The sequence below is a fragment of the Chanodichthys erythropterus genome, chromosome 2, assembly GCF_024489055.1.
Source record: "Chanodichthys erythropterus isolate Z2021 chromosome 2, ASM2448905v1, whole genome shotgun sequence".
NCBI lineage: Eukaryota > Metazoa > Chordata > Actinopteri > Cypriniformes > Xenocyprididae > Chanodichthys > Chanodichthys erythropterus.
The window spans coordinates 23,062,239-23,075,384 of record NC_090222.1 but is presented as its reverse complement, the minus strand read 5'-3'; positions in this window follow the sequence as shown (position 1 = coordinate 23,075,384).

Here is a 13,146-nt window from a genome sequence, read left to right as displayed (position 1 = left end):
TTGTAAGTGCCTACTGTAACCTTGAATCTTCTTTTTTCTTTCTTTTTCAAGAAAATGAGTTTAAAGTATTTGGTATTCAACATTTTTTTCTCAGAAGCACTGACCTGTAGCTCAGCATAAACTATAAAGCCTGTGCAATCAGAAAGTCACTTATTTTGTGGCAAGTGACTTTGCTCAAATAAGCAAATGCAGGAAATTACAACTTCAAAAAGAAAGAACAGAAGGTGTTTTAAGCTAAATCCTGTGCATGTGGCATGTTTAGTCTCGAGCAGCACTATAAAAGACGAGCAGCGCTGCAGATTTATGGGTCATCGAGGGCAGGCAGGGGGCAGTCAGTGTGTGAACAATGTTCTTTTGGGATATTACAGGGGTGTGCTGATGGGGCGAGTCAAGAAGAGCCAGGATGGCAGCTTTACTGCAGGTTAGCGTTAGGTTAGCAGCATTACTTGTGCTGCCTGAGGGCACAAAACAGACTGATGGGATATTCCACTTTCTGCTCTAGGGTATATAGCCAGAACTCAAGCTACGGTCCACACAGAAACATGCACATTTGTAGATGCACATTTGAATAATCTGCACAGTAACTTCCTGCTACACATAACAGGAACGTGTGTCATGATGCGGTCAGACCCAATGCTATGTCCTACTTCCTTTACAACTGACTCAACATTCATTAAAACAAACACTCTGAGCTGGACCACAGCACTCTGGGACTGCTGTAACCACACAGTAAACCTACGGCCATTAGCCCCTGCCAGTTAATTACTGTATGTTGTGGTTAAGTTCTCTCTGGAGTCTCTCTATAATTAAAACCGAAGGTATCTTCTCTCATAAAGGCCTGTTTCATTTTACTTATCTAATTCCCGCATCAAAAGAAAACCCTACAAATGAGTCGCAGATTAAAGTTTCTGTTTTTTTTTTTTTTTCCAGTACTGTAATTTCACAAAATTCCAAAAGAATAAAATGTTTAAATTTAAAATCTTTTATCAAAATTTAATAATCCGCTTTACCTCTGAAACAACTTATTTTATCCTGTTTTTCAACCTAGGGCTGGATGATTATTCAAAAAATAATCGAAACCAAAATTCAGAACCGCTAACCGACGTAATTTTTTTATTTATTTTTTATTTTTTTGCAAAAAAACTAAACAAAAAACAAACAAAATAATCGTTCATTAATTCGTAAATGGAGGTAAAATGTTCAATTAACCCTTTGAGTGGTACGGTCCCACATATGGGATTTCGAACGCTCAGCGACGTCACATAACTGCCAGATTCAAACTGTGTTTGCGCGCTTTGGCTGTGAGACAAACGCTCGCAGCTCTTGTCATATATCACAAATATACAGTGTTTTCAGCCAAATAACGTTTCTTTTAAGGTTTCAGACATTTAAATACGCATAACCACCATTAAAACAATATATTTAGAGTTTATAAAATACACACTGGTGTCAGACATCAGTGGAAGGAGCAATAAAGTCCATTCAAATGTAATTTGCCGACATTTATTCATATCAGACACACATAATGGACCCAAGTAACTACAAAGTTTACTCTATTATTCTTCCAGTTCACCAGCCACTAACTTGCATGTATTTCGGGAGAAACTGATGAATTCACCTGCTGTAAATCCGACTGACAGGACTCTGTGAACTGCAGCGCAAACTAAGATGGCGGCGCCCATCTCACTTTATAGATCAAGATAAAGATCATTTTATAAAGGCCTTTAAACGACAAAACACACTCACTTACACATATTTGAGGATCGGAATATCAGATTTTTATCAGATCAAGTTTGTGAATATTTTAAATAAACAAGGAATAACAAAATAATAGCGATCCATCTGTCATACAGTGTTATTGTGGCTGTGTTCAGCTCTCGTGACACGCATGACGCGTCGCCATGGAAACATTAAAGGCAAACGTTCTAAAATAACGGTCGCTTTAAAAAAACTCACTCTGGGGGGACAGTTAGAATATTTTAAACTCAGGCCATATCGTCTAGCCCTATTTCAACCCTTTCTCTCCATGTTCCTGTAATATAAATGTCCCTTTTTAAAATCAAATAATTTCCCAAAGGATAAAATCAAATCACACCCTGCATTTGTTTCACCCTATATCCTGTTTCACTCTGAAATGTCACATTATTGAAATACAGAGGCTTACAAACACAATGTCAGGCTGTTTTTACAATGATTAACCTTTTTGTGCTGCTACACTATATGAGTTTCCTGAGTGATACTATGCAAATCATGGTGGTTAGAACGCATATGTAGCCTGTGATTACCTGAACACACCTAGACTTTCGTGTTTCTTTTGAAAGGGTGCCATTTGCCTGCACATCTGTCTATGAAGAAAACATCAGTCAAACCCACTGTCTCCTTTAACACTGCTTTCTCACAGGTGAGGACACCTTAAACATCACTCTAGTCTCTATATAAAAAGACTAATCATTATTCCCCCCTCCATCTGAAAAAATAACTACTCAGCAAGAACAAACATGCCCAGCTGACTTATTCAGAGCTTCTGTTTTAGACTGAAATGTTCATTTTAAGCATGCATTGGAGCTGTATTGTTTTAAGTAAAGAAACACTCAGTGACAGTGGAATGCAGAAATATGGTCAGCGGAATTCTGCAGCCGTGTTAACTTATCTTCTTGGCTTGTAATCTGCGTTTACTCTGACAGGCTGTTTACATTGCTATCTTACAGGGAAAAATACCTTCGACATACCATTTATCAACCATGAGCCCTTCTTTTGATTTTCAGTCACCATATGCTGTTGCTTTCTATGGTCATGAACAAGAGATGCTATAATGGGGCATTTCAACTCATACTGACTGAACAGTCACAAATAACCCAATCCTGTCGCTGTACAATTTAACAAGGATACTTTTATGATTCCAAACCTGAAATTCTCCAAAGGACTGTGACAGACATGTCTTCGTTCACAGCTCATTCCAGTCGCACAGCTGTGGTTCAGAGGTTAGATGGATCACACAGGTCAGTCATGGATAGCAGCACTCTTTCTCTTTACACACTGTGGAATGATGAAGCAGATGGTTCAGCTCACATGCGGCACAGAGCAGCCTCATCCAATCACCATGACTATGTTTTCCATGAAACTAGCTCTATTGCACATTTAAAACCCATCAGAGGGCCCAAATGGAATCTGAGGACTTTTAATCGCATTTTCTGACTGATTTTGTGGAGAAAATCTGTGGAATTCTACAGAATGGATTTAAAATGAGTAAAAATATGTTGAAAGGAGTACTCTTGATTTATTTGGTAGCTGAAAGCATAATTGTATAATAATTGTATTAGACAAACATGCATGGACAGGGAGATTTGGAATTTGATGAATGATGGGCATTCCAGTTCTTATGAGCATCCTTTGTGCCCATCACTAATTTTAAAATGATTGGTCTGGTTGGGAATGTAATCGAAAAACAAGCTAATTTGCTTGAATTTTCCCTGCAAAGTCAATAGATTGCGGGTTTTGCATTATTTAAAATGGATAGATTTCATAAGCAAGTGAACAAGTAATATAAAATGCTATGAAATGCATTTTTAAAGCAATGATAAGTGCTTACAGGATTAGTTCACCTCTGAATTAAAATTTCCTGATAATTTACTCACCCCCATGTCATCATGTCTTTCTTTCTTTAGTCGAAAAGAAATTAAGGTTTTTGAGGAAAACATTCCAGGATTTTTCTCCATATAGTGGACTTCAATGGGGTACAATGGGTTGAAGGTCCAAATTGCCGTTTCAATGCAGCTTCAAAGGCCTCTACACAATCCCAGAAGTGGAATAAGGGTCTTATTTAGTGAAATGATTGGTCATTTTCTAAAAAAAAATTAAAATTTATATACATTGTAAGCACAAATGCTTGTCTTCCACTGCTTTTTGATGCACCACACATTACATAATCACGTTGGAAAGGTCAAACAATATGTTGGCGAAAGTACCAATCCAGTGTCTGCAAAGCGAATGTGCAAAGAATTAAGTAAAACGGCCTTTACAAAAAAAGGTAAAACAACGATGTTGGACGATTTTGAAGTTCGCCTACATCACACGTGAACTTTCTGACCTCTCTGTGATGCGTGGCGCATCACAGAGCAGTACAAGACGAGCATTTGTGGTTAAAAAGTATATTCCAGAAAATGAACGATCGTTTCGCTAGACAAGACCCTTTATTCCTCGTCTGGAGCCCTTTGAAGATACACTGAAGCAGTTTGGACCTTCCACCCATTGTACCCCACTGAAGTCCACTATATGGAGAAAAATCCTGGAATGTTTTCCTCAAAAACCTTAATTTCTTTTCCATTGAAGAAAGAAAGACATGAACATCTTGGATGACATGGGGGTGAGTAAATTGTCAGGGAATTTTAATTCTGAAGTGAACTAATCATTTAAGGTTAGTCAAAAAAACTGTGTACAGTTTCAAATAAATTTTAATCAAAGAGACATTTTTGGAACTTCTGATCTATTCAAGACCAATGCTTTTTAAACACAAAGTGTGTAGCACTAGGACCGGTATATTACAGGGTTTATGTTCATCCAGACCTCCAGATGGGTTTGTGGCCCATTTATGAGTTCAAGTGTAAACACAGCTGATGCAAAAGAGGAAAAAAGGACATTTCCTTCCACCTGTCTGGAATCTATTGACTCAGAACCAGCTATAAACAACTACACATGAGGGGAAACCACATGCAGCAGACATCAACATACATGGTTCAGATGAAACAAACAACCAAACTTCCTCAATCCACTTCTTTTAATATTGTTCTATGTCCTAAAATACACTTTAAAGTCAGCATAAAATTAGAATTGAATGTTTGCTTTCTTAATAGATATTTCTGGTCTCATTGTGAACTATTTCTGTGTCCTGCTGGTCTAATACACTATGAATCCACTGAATTAAACAGTTTCAGGTTTCTGAAATACTCCCCTTGCAGCTAAAATACCACCATGTTGATGAAGATGAAGGCATGTGAGGAAGCTAATATATAACAGAAGGACCACTTTCATCCTTTGCAGTTCTTTTTACAGCAAAGCTTTTCAACACCAAAGCCCAGGCTGTGCAATACAAGTTCAAGGCCGGAGCCAAGTGACAAAACCATTCCACCAGAGGAGAAGGTAAAATAATTGTGACTCTGGCTAATGCTAAGAGTTCGCTGCCTCCCTTTTAGAAAGGTCATGTGTTTCCATTCCTTCTCCCAAAAGTATCATTGGTTCTCTCTTCTGCAAATTTCTTCATCGTGCAATGACAAATTGTTTGCGTATTTGGTCCAGCTTAATATAAATCACATATTCATTCTTGTTATAGCTGAACTTTCCACTGTATTAAATTCTTTTGCGATTTAATCCAAACAAAATATTTTATTTCTGCACACTCCAAAAAATGCACCCTATTTTGGTAGCTGAATTGAATTAACACAGGAAAAGATGTTATCGGGTTAATTTTATGGACTTCTGAAACAGTTCCTCTATCCTTGTTATTTCAGACTTCTTAATCTGAACTATGCAAAGCTTCCATAAAACCCTGCAGATATACTGTAGCCATCACATATTTCAAATACATGCATTATGACAGGAAATTAAGGGGATCTTTTACAAATGAATGCAGCTTCTAGCCTTTAAAAATATGAAAATAAACACCCTTCACAGAGGATATTAACAAAATCACATTTTCATTCAGAACTTCAATATTCAACAGGAATATTATGTTTGCATATGAGAAATACAACAGACCCTGCAGTCCGAAAGAAAGATACCTTTTTCTTCAGAGTAGGTATCTCCAAAATCTTCATCCTTGCAAAAGCACATGGCACAGTCAATAATCTGGCAAAATAGAGAAGTTTATTCATATCCAAAAGAAACTAATGAGTTACATTTCTTTAGCAACAACCCCATAAATGATATACAGGCAATATACAACCATTCCAGAAAAACAAGTTGGCCTATAATTAGGTGAGACTGGGGTAAGATGTGTCAGTGGGTGATCTAGCAAACTGCATATAATTTGTGTCGCATGAACATATATTTAGAAAGACTGCATGATTGCTAGATTCTCGGGATAAAACTGCTAAGTTTTTTTATGCTAAAAATTGTTTTGCATGGCAAAGTAAATTTTCTACATGGCAAGTAAAATGAGATTTATTTTTTATATCAGTATAATATAATTCATATTTATTTGTCATTTATTCAGTTCTAAAAATACATACCATTCACACACATGGCTAAATAATAACCGTGAAATATTAAACAAAGCATTTTCCTCAAATGCTGTGAGGTCAATTGTCAAAACTTTGCTTCGCTTTAAACTGTGTGATGCTTTGGGGAAGACTGTCAAAATTATACCAATACAAATACTATTAATTTTACAAAATGTTAAAAATAGTTTAAACATAAGGCTCAATCTTTTCCTGATTTCTGAAAATGTACATTTTGTGCTGCAACATAAAATCTTCAAATGGGAGTCATTATAACACACGTTTTCTTCTAAATTATGAGAAATTATAAACTGTTCAACTTTTGAAATTTCCTCTCCTTGACGTGACACAGCTTTTGTGTCATCAAACTGCTTTTGTAGAATTCATGTTTCTATGGCTGTAATTAAAGATGCATTGTTCTATTTTCAGTTGAAATCACAAATCTGGAAATCTGAAAAATTATTGCCTAGCTGTATGGGACGACACCCTAATATGTAGCATTTAAGTATGTACACTTTTGGTACCAATATGTACCTTTGAATTACTAATTATGCACTCTTAAAAGGGTACAACCCCAGTGACAGCTTTTGTGCCTTTTTTTTTCTGAGCGTGTAGAAGCTTACCTCACTCCTGTTACTTGTTTTTTCCCATAATTTTCTAGATGCACGCACACACACACACACACACACACACAAGTTATTAGGGTCAACTGAAACCTTTTTTTTATTATTATTATTTTTTTTAAAAGGGTCCCAGGGTCCAAAACTTCATCACACAGACATGTTTCCAATGACTCAAAAGCATGACGATGACCCCAGAGGTAACGTGAATATGACTGCACACTTTGAAGCTCTCTGGGTGCTCAAGGGACACTTTGTGAAATCCTATTGTGTTATGGTTACTGCTATTTCATCATAGGAACTGGATTTCACTTCTATTGATTTCACAGGATTTCAGAACGATTGCCTAATACCCCAAAGACAGTGATTGGACTTTGCTTTGAGATGGGACAAGAATTACAGTTTAATGTAGGCGAGTCTACAAAAAAAGATTTTGTGACAGCAGTGAATTAGAAGGCAGAATGTGGTATAGACATCCACCCGTCAATTCTGTAATGTATTGTTAACTTCTCACAGGACTTATTTTTTACAGCCCATAATATTATGCAGTAAAAATCCCATCTAAGCAGATGGTGGTTTATGGTGTTTCATATATCTCACCCAGAAAAGAGTTCTGGCTTCTCCCACACACTCTCACATTACACAAATATGCTTCTATTGAGTATATATGCAACCTTTGGGGAAAAAAACTTGGACTGAACTCACCAACAGAAGCAGATATGAACGGTTTTTCTTTCATTCACTGTTTCAGCTCCCCAGTATATATACTTTATGCACATATATTTCAGGTTTCTTTTTCCATGCTATGACTAGCATCACTATTATTGCTCATAGTTGTGCTAGAAATATGTATGACACCACAAATCCCGTTGCTATTACTTTTCTAATCAAACCTACTTTTTTTCTCTGATGGACAATCAAATTTGCACAAAAAAACCCCAATAAAATACATTTATTGACATTAAAGGAGCATCTGAGCCATTTTAAATCAAATAATCACCTAGCAACCACCCAGAACACCCTAGCAACCACTTAACAATGCCCTGAAAACCATACAGAGTACACAATTCATTCAAAACACCTTAGCATCCACATAGCTACCATCTAAACCACTTAAAATAACATTACAACTTTTCAAACACCTTAACACCCACATAGCAACCCCCTGGCAAAACCCCAGAACACCTTAGCAACCATATAACTCCTTGGCGACTCCTTTTCAACTTTCAAATCACCTTAGCAGCCATGAGCAATACACTGACAACCACACAGAACACCCAAGCAACAGGCCATGTGTCCACTAAAGCATTTTTAGCCAGCACTTTCCTGAAAATGCCTTGATTAGGGCGCTTCAGAGCACTTTAGTGGCACAGTGTTTTTTTTTTTTTCTTTCGAGAAGCTAAATGTGCTATGACACAGAATATCCGCGGAACTATTACCAGTTTCTGATTTCTAAAATTGTCGACACAATGCAACAGCAACAGAATGTGGCCCAGATCCGGCCCACACATGGTACATGTGGATTACATGCGGACCAGATGTGGGCCGACACTATGTTGCTGTCAGGGGTAAAACGCAGCACTAGTCACTGTCACTTTTTACCCAGCTGTCCAATCACAGTGGACGAGGGGCGGGACAAATACAACACTGACTAACTTAACAACAATAACAAATGACAACAACAAGCACATGTCTTCACCCAAAACTAGTGGCAGAGCAAGTACTTGCTCTGACAACAACAAGCACATGTCTTCATCCAAAACTAGTGGCAGAGCAAGTACTTGCTCTGCCATTAGTTTTGGATGAAGACATGTGCTTGTTATTGTCATTTGTTATCGTTGTTAAGTTAGTCAGTGTTGTATTTGTCCCGCCCCTCGTCCACTGTGATTGGACAGCTGGGTAAAAAGTGACAATGACTAGTGCTGCGTTTTACTCAACATTTTTCAACCCTCAGCGACCGGTAAAAAACACCAATCGCTAAGCGCCTTCGTCATGCTGCTGCCGTTTTAAAAATGCGGTGCTCCCATTAAAACCAATTGCAAAAATAGACTAGCCTCAGGAACACTCGGTTATTCAAAACACCTTAGCATTCACATAGCAACACCCTGGCACCCACCAGAACATCTTTCCAAAAGTTTCCTTTTTTAACTTTCAAGACCACTAGCAATAGCCTGGCAACTACCCAAAACACTTTTAGCAACCACATAACTTCTTTCTTGGGAACCACCAACATGTAATTTAATGTTTTTTATTATTATTATTCTGCAGGGATTTGTTTCTACAGGCTCAATAGGCATCAGTTCTATGTGCCAGACCACCGGAATGGACTCTAAATTTATCTCCACAGTGGTTGGCAAAAAGCAGGTCACAATGGCATCTCTGGTCATAAACTATGACAAAAGAAGCCATTGGTACTCCACCCTGGTTTCATGGTGGTGAGGCTGGGAGAGGGACAATTGCACCCTGCAAGGCAGTTTGTCATTCAACATGGTTTGGCCAAAACCAGACAGCTCCCGTCACTATTTAGCGTTTCCCACATAAGCCCATGATGAGCATGTAGCAGTATCTGAGAGGCCGGAGAGGAAAAGCTTAGTAAAAATAGCTGTTTACCACAAAGCTTCATAAGTTGCCATTCCTCTCTAGGCTGGTGTATAGGCCAATGTCACCAAGCACTCCCTCTCTTTCTCTCCTGTGCAAAAAGCATTCCAGAAAAGTGGGAGTGACTTTATAATAGGCTACATGAGGGGCAACAAACAATCAAACAGAAACAACTTAGTCAAAATGAGAGCAATATTCACCACATTGTGATTTAGAACAGGAAGCTTTACTCATAAAGACTGGAAGGGTTGTTTGGTAAGTCATAGCAGTGCCAATACTGGAAGTGGTGCTGAGTAACTCTTTCAGAGGAAACAAACACATACACAGTTTTCTTTGTCAGCGTCTGATGTCCTATAAAGATGGGCTTTACTAAGATTATGAAGTTCTCTGAAGTTTAGCTCTCTGATTATAGCATGTTGAGGAAGGCTTCTCCAGCCACCCACACCAAAGCTTGCTTTAAGATACAGAGGAAACTTAAATAATGACCCCCTCATCTCTCGGGAGAGACCGAGGAGAACAGGAAGCAAGTACGTGGAAAAGCAGAGGACTGGAAATTCTAAAGGCTTACCAGGGCAATCATTGCCACACAGCAAGACTTGATTTCAAATGATAGACGTCTGAGCTTGTTCATATTTTAGCAATGCTTCACCATTTTTGTATAATTTACTGCAAGACATCCTTGGTAAACAATAAGACATCATTGGAAACCCGTGGAACAAATAGAGGATTAAAAAGAAAGAAAAATCATGTTTCATTTCAACCCAGTTTCCTAAGTGTAATGCTTTTACCAAATGTGTTTTCTTTCCCCTAAAGAAGACAAGATCTTCAGTCATTCATCGGTTTAAATCAACAGTTGTCTTCGCACAGGAGCCAAAGGCAATGACAACAACAGACTATCAGTTGCCAGGGTATAAAATGACACGGGTGTGGCGGAACATTGTTTTCAACACATCTCATGGCTACAACATTATTGCACATCAACGATTGCCTGCCTTCAGTTTGAAAGGAATGTCGATGCTGTGTTTTGCCAAAGTTTGTTTCGACTCCCAGCGGTGAGAGGATTGATCCAACATGGAGCTCTAGATGCCTTTCCTTATGTTTTTTTTTTTCTTCAGTTCTCTTGGAAACTGAACTTGTGCTTCCTCTGAGTCTCTCCATAGAGATGTGCCTACCCTGTATAAGGGAGGACAGCTGTTATAGTCGTAATCACTCTCTCTCTCTCAAAGTACATACATTCACATACACACACTTTTGGCCACTTTGTAACCTCTAAAGGATTTCAATGAGTTATGTTCAGAGAGATCGAGAGAGTTGCTGTTTTCCTGTTAAACAGGAAAAATGACCAGGTAACTACTGTATAGTATTAATATTCAATCTGGACATTTGGATAAACATCTAACCCTAAATATAAATGTTCAGCATTACAATTTGTGCTGTGGACATGAACAACCAAAAAACAAGTGGTCTATTATTGTATGCTATTAGTTTTTGAAATAATCAGATATTCCCTTGTGGACAATAAAATAAATGGAAATGATCATAGATTCACACTGAAGGAGTGATCCCAGCCTATATATAAAGGGACCATAATATAATGGAATCTTGGGGATTTGACCAGTAAACAACCAAACCACTACGAACACCTTAGCAACCACATAGCAATGCCCTGGCAACCACCCAAATTTTCTTTGGAATTAAAAAAAGACCAATCAGTGCTTATTAATATATATTCATTCATTCTAAAAAGTTATAATAATAACTTATTATATTTGTTTTTAGGGATTTGTTTTTAATGACTCAACAAGTTTGATTAAACCATGAAAATATGAGGAAAACATTTTATATTTTTAAATATGAGGGAAGAGCAAAACTTGGTTAAGGAATTTAACAAAATTGACAAAATTATTTGGCAAAAAACAGAAAAAAAAAAACAGCTATGTTTATTATTTTTCTATGCAAAAAAGAAAATAAAAAATTTCATAGAAAAACCAAAAACCTCACAGGAAGAATACATAATCCAGTTATTAATATTTTGTTGGTTCTCTCTTGTTTTTGTATGCTTTCATAATTTCTTTGCATGACAGCCTGACCAAAAATTATGTCCGCACAATTTGGCATGTTTCATTTTATCATCACAAATGACTCCAAGCACAACTACACAATATGTTTACAAAATTTTTAATAATTTGAATAAAGGGTAAAGATGTCAATTTTTCTAGGCCAGACACCACTTTTGTCCACTACTACGATTAATAATACGATTTATTATCATTCATATTAATAATACGAATACAGCATCTTTTGAGCTGCTAGGTGTTTCTGAGATTACCCAGAACAGGGAGAATTTTTTTGAAAATTCCCAGTGCGTCCTTAAACAAAACAAAAAATGAATGCTCAGGGTATACAGAACACACTGGCCATCCACTCTGACACATATGCAGTCATATAGGCATCCCTGTCCATCGCTCAGCTCTGGCACCCCTCAGTGTTGACAGAGGAGACAAGGGCTCCCATTGAAGAGGTCACTCTCTCCCCAAAACCAGATGTTCACAGTAAGCAGGCAAGTGCAGAAAGACAGCCTCACTCTCAGCCTGTTTTCAATTTCTCAAATATACAGACGTACATTAAAAGCAGACATGGTAAGAAAAAACTTAGGAGAATGAGTGTACCTGGACTGCGATAAGTTCAGAAAGATACAGTTTCTGCCGAAATATGGTGCTTTACATTAATGGAGAACAAAAACCTTCAGAAATGTTGATTGTCTAAATACTATACGAGCTGTTTAATTTTAGTCATTTTTCATTTTTCTTGTTAATATAATTTGTGCATGAAATGTAGTGCCACCAATGCTTAAAACACCGTGTAACCCATTCATGGAAGGCTTTGGAGGCCATAGATGAGGTTAAAGTTAAGTTTGGATTCCTCAGCTTAATAAAGAAACAAACATGTAAGAAGCTTGTGGGCCATGAGGCTCTGGTAGATACATACACATACGCAAACAGGCTCAATCCTTACAGGGTGGCAGATAAGTCAGTGTCAAAGCTTTTGGGAAAGCAGTGAGAGCGGTCATATCTCATACACTCAAGGTCAAGGATACAAAGGCCCCAGAGATGGAGACACAGCAGGTTACTCAGCACGTCCTCCACTACAGCAGAAGGCTTTAATTGACAGAGTCTGGATCTCATCCAGCGGATAATGGAATCAATGGGGTTCTCAGGTCGGATGGAGGATACTGCCTCAGAATGGGGTACTGAGAAGAGACAAGAATGGAATGGACAACAAAGATGATCCTCTCTGGAGGATCATGACAGAGACTTCAATTACAGCTTGGCGACCTTCCTGATTCAACAAAGCAAGAAAACTATTATTTGAGGCGAATGTTCTCGTTTACACTTAAAAATTGGGGATTAGGGACTGTGACTGATCACTGTGCATCATCATGTCATCATATGTGATTAATTGGGTACAAGAATGGTCTGATAGAAATCACTAAGACCCTCTGACGTCAGACTTCACTCAAGAGACAACATACTAGTTCAGCTGTCACCAAGACAGATATTCAGGGAGTTACACAACACAAAACTCCACTGAGGGGGAAACAAATGTATCCTGTCATGAATCCCCTGCATCCTGTGTTCAAGAAGAATGAAAGCACATGTGATCGACCAAATCGGTCCTTGTCAGACACGTGATTTTGTTGTGTGTGACGTCACCGC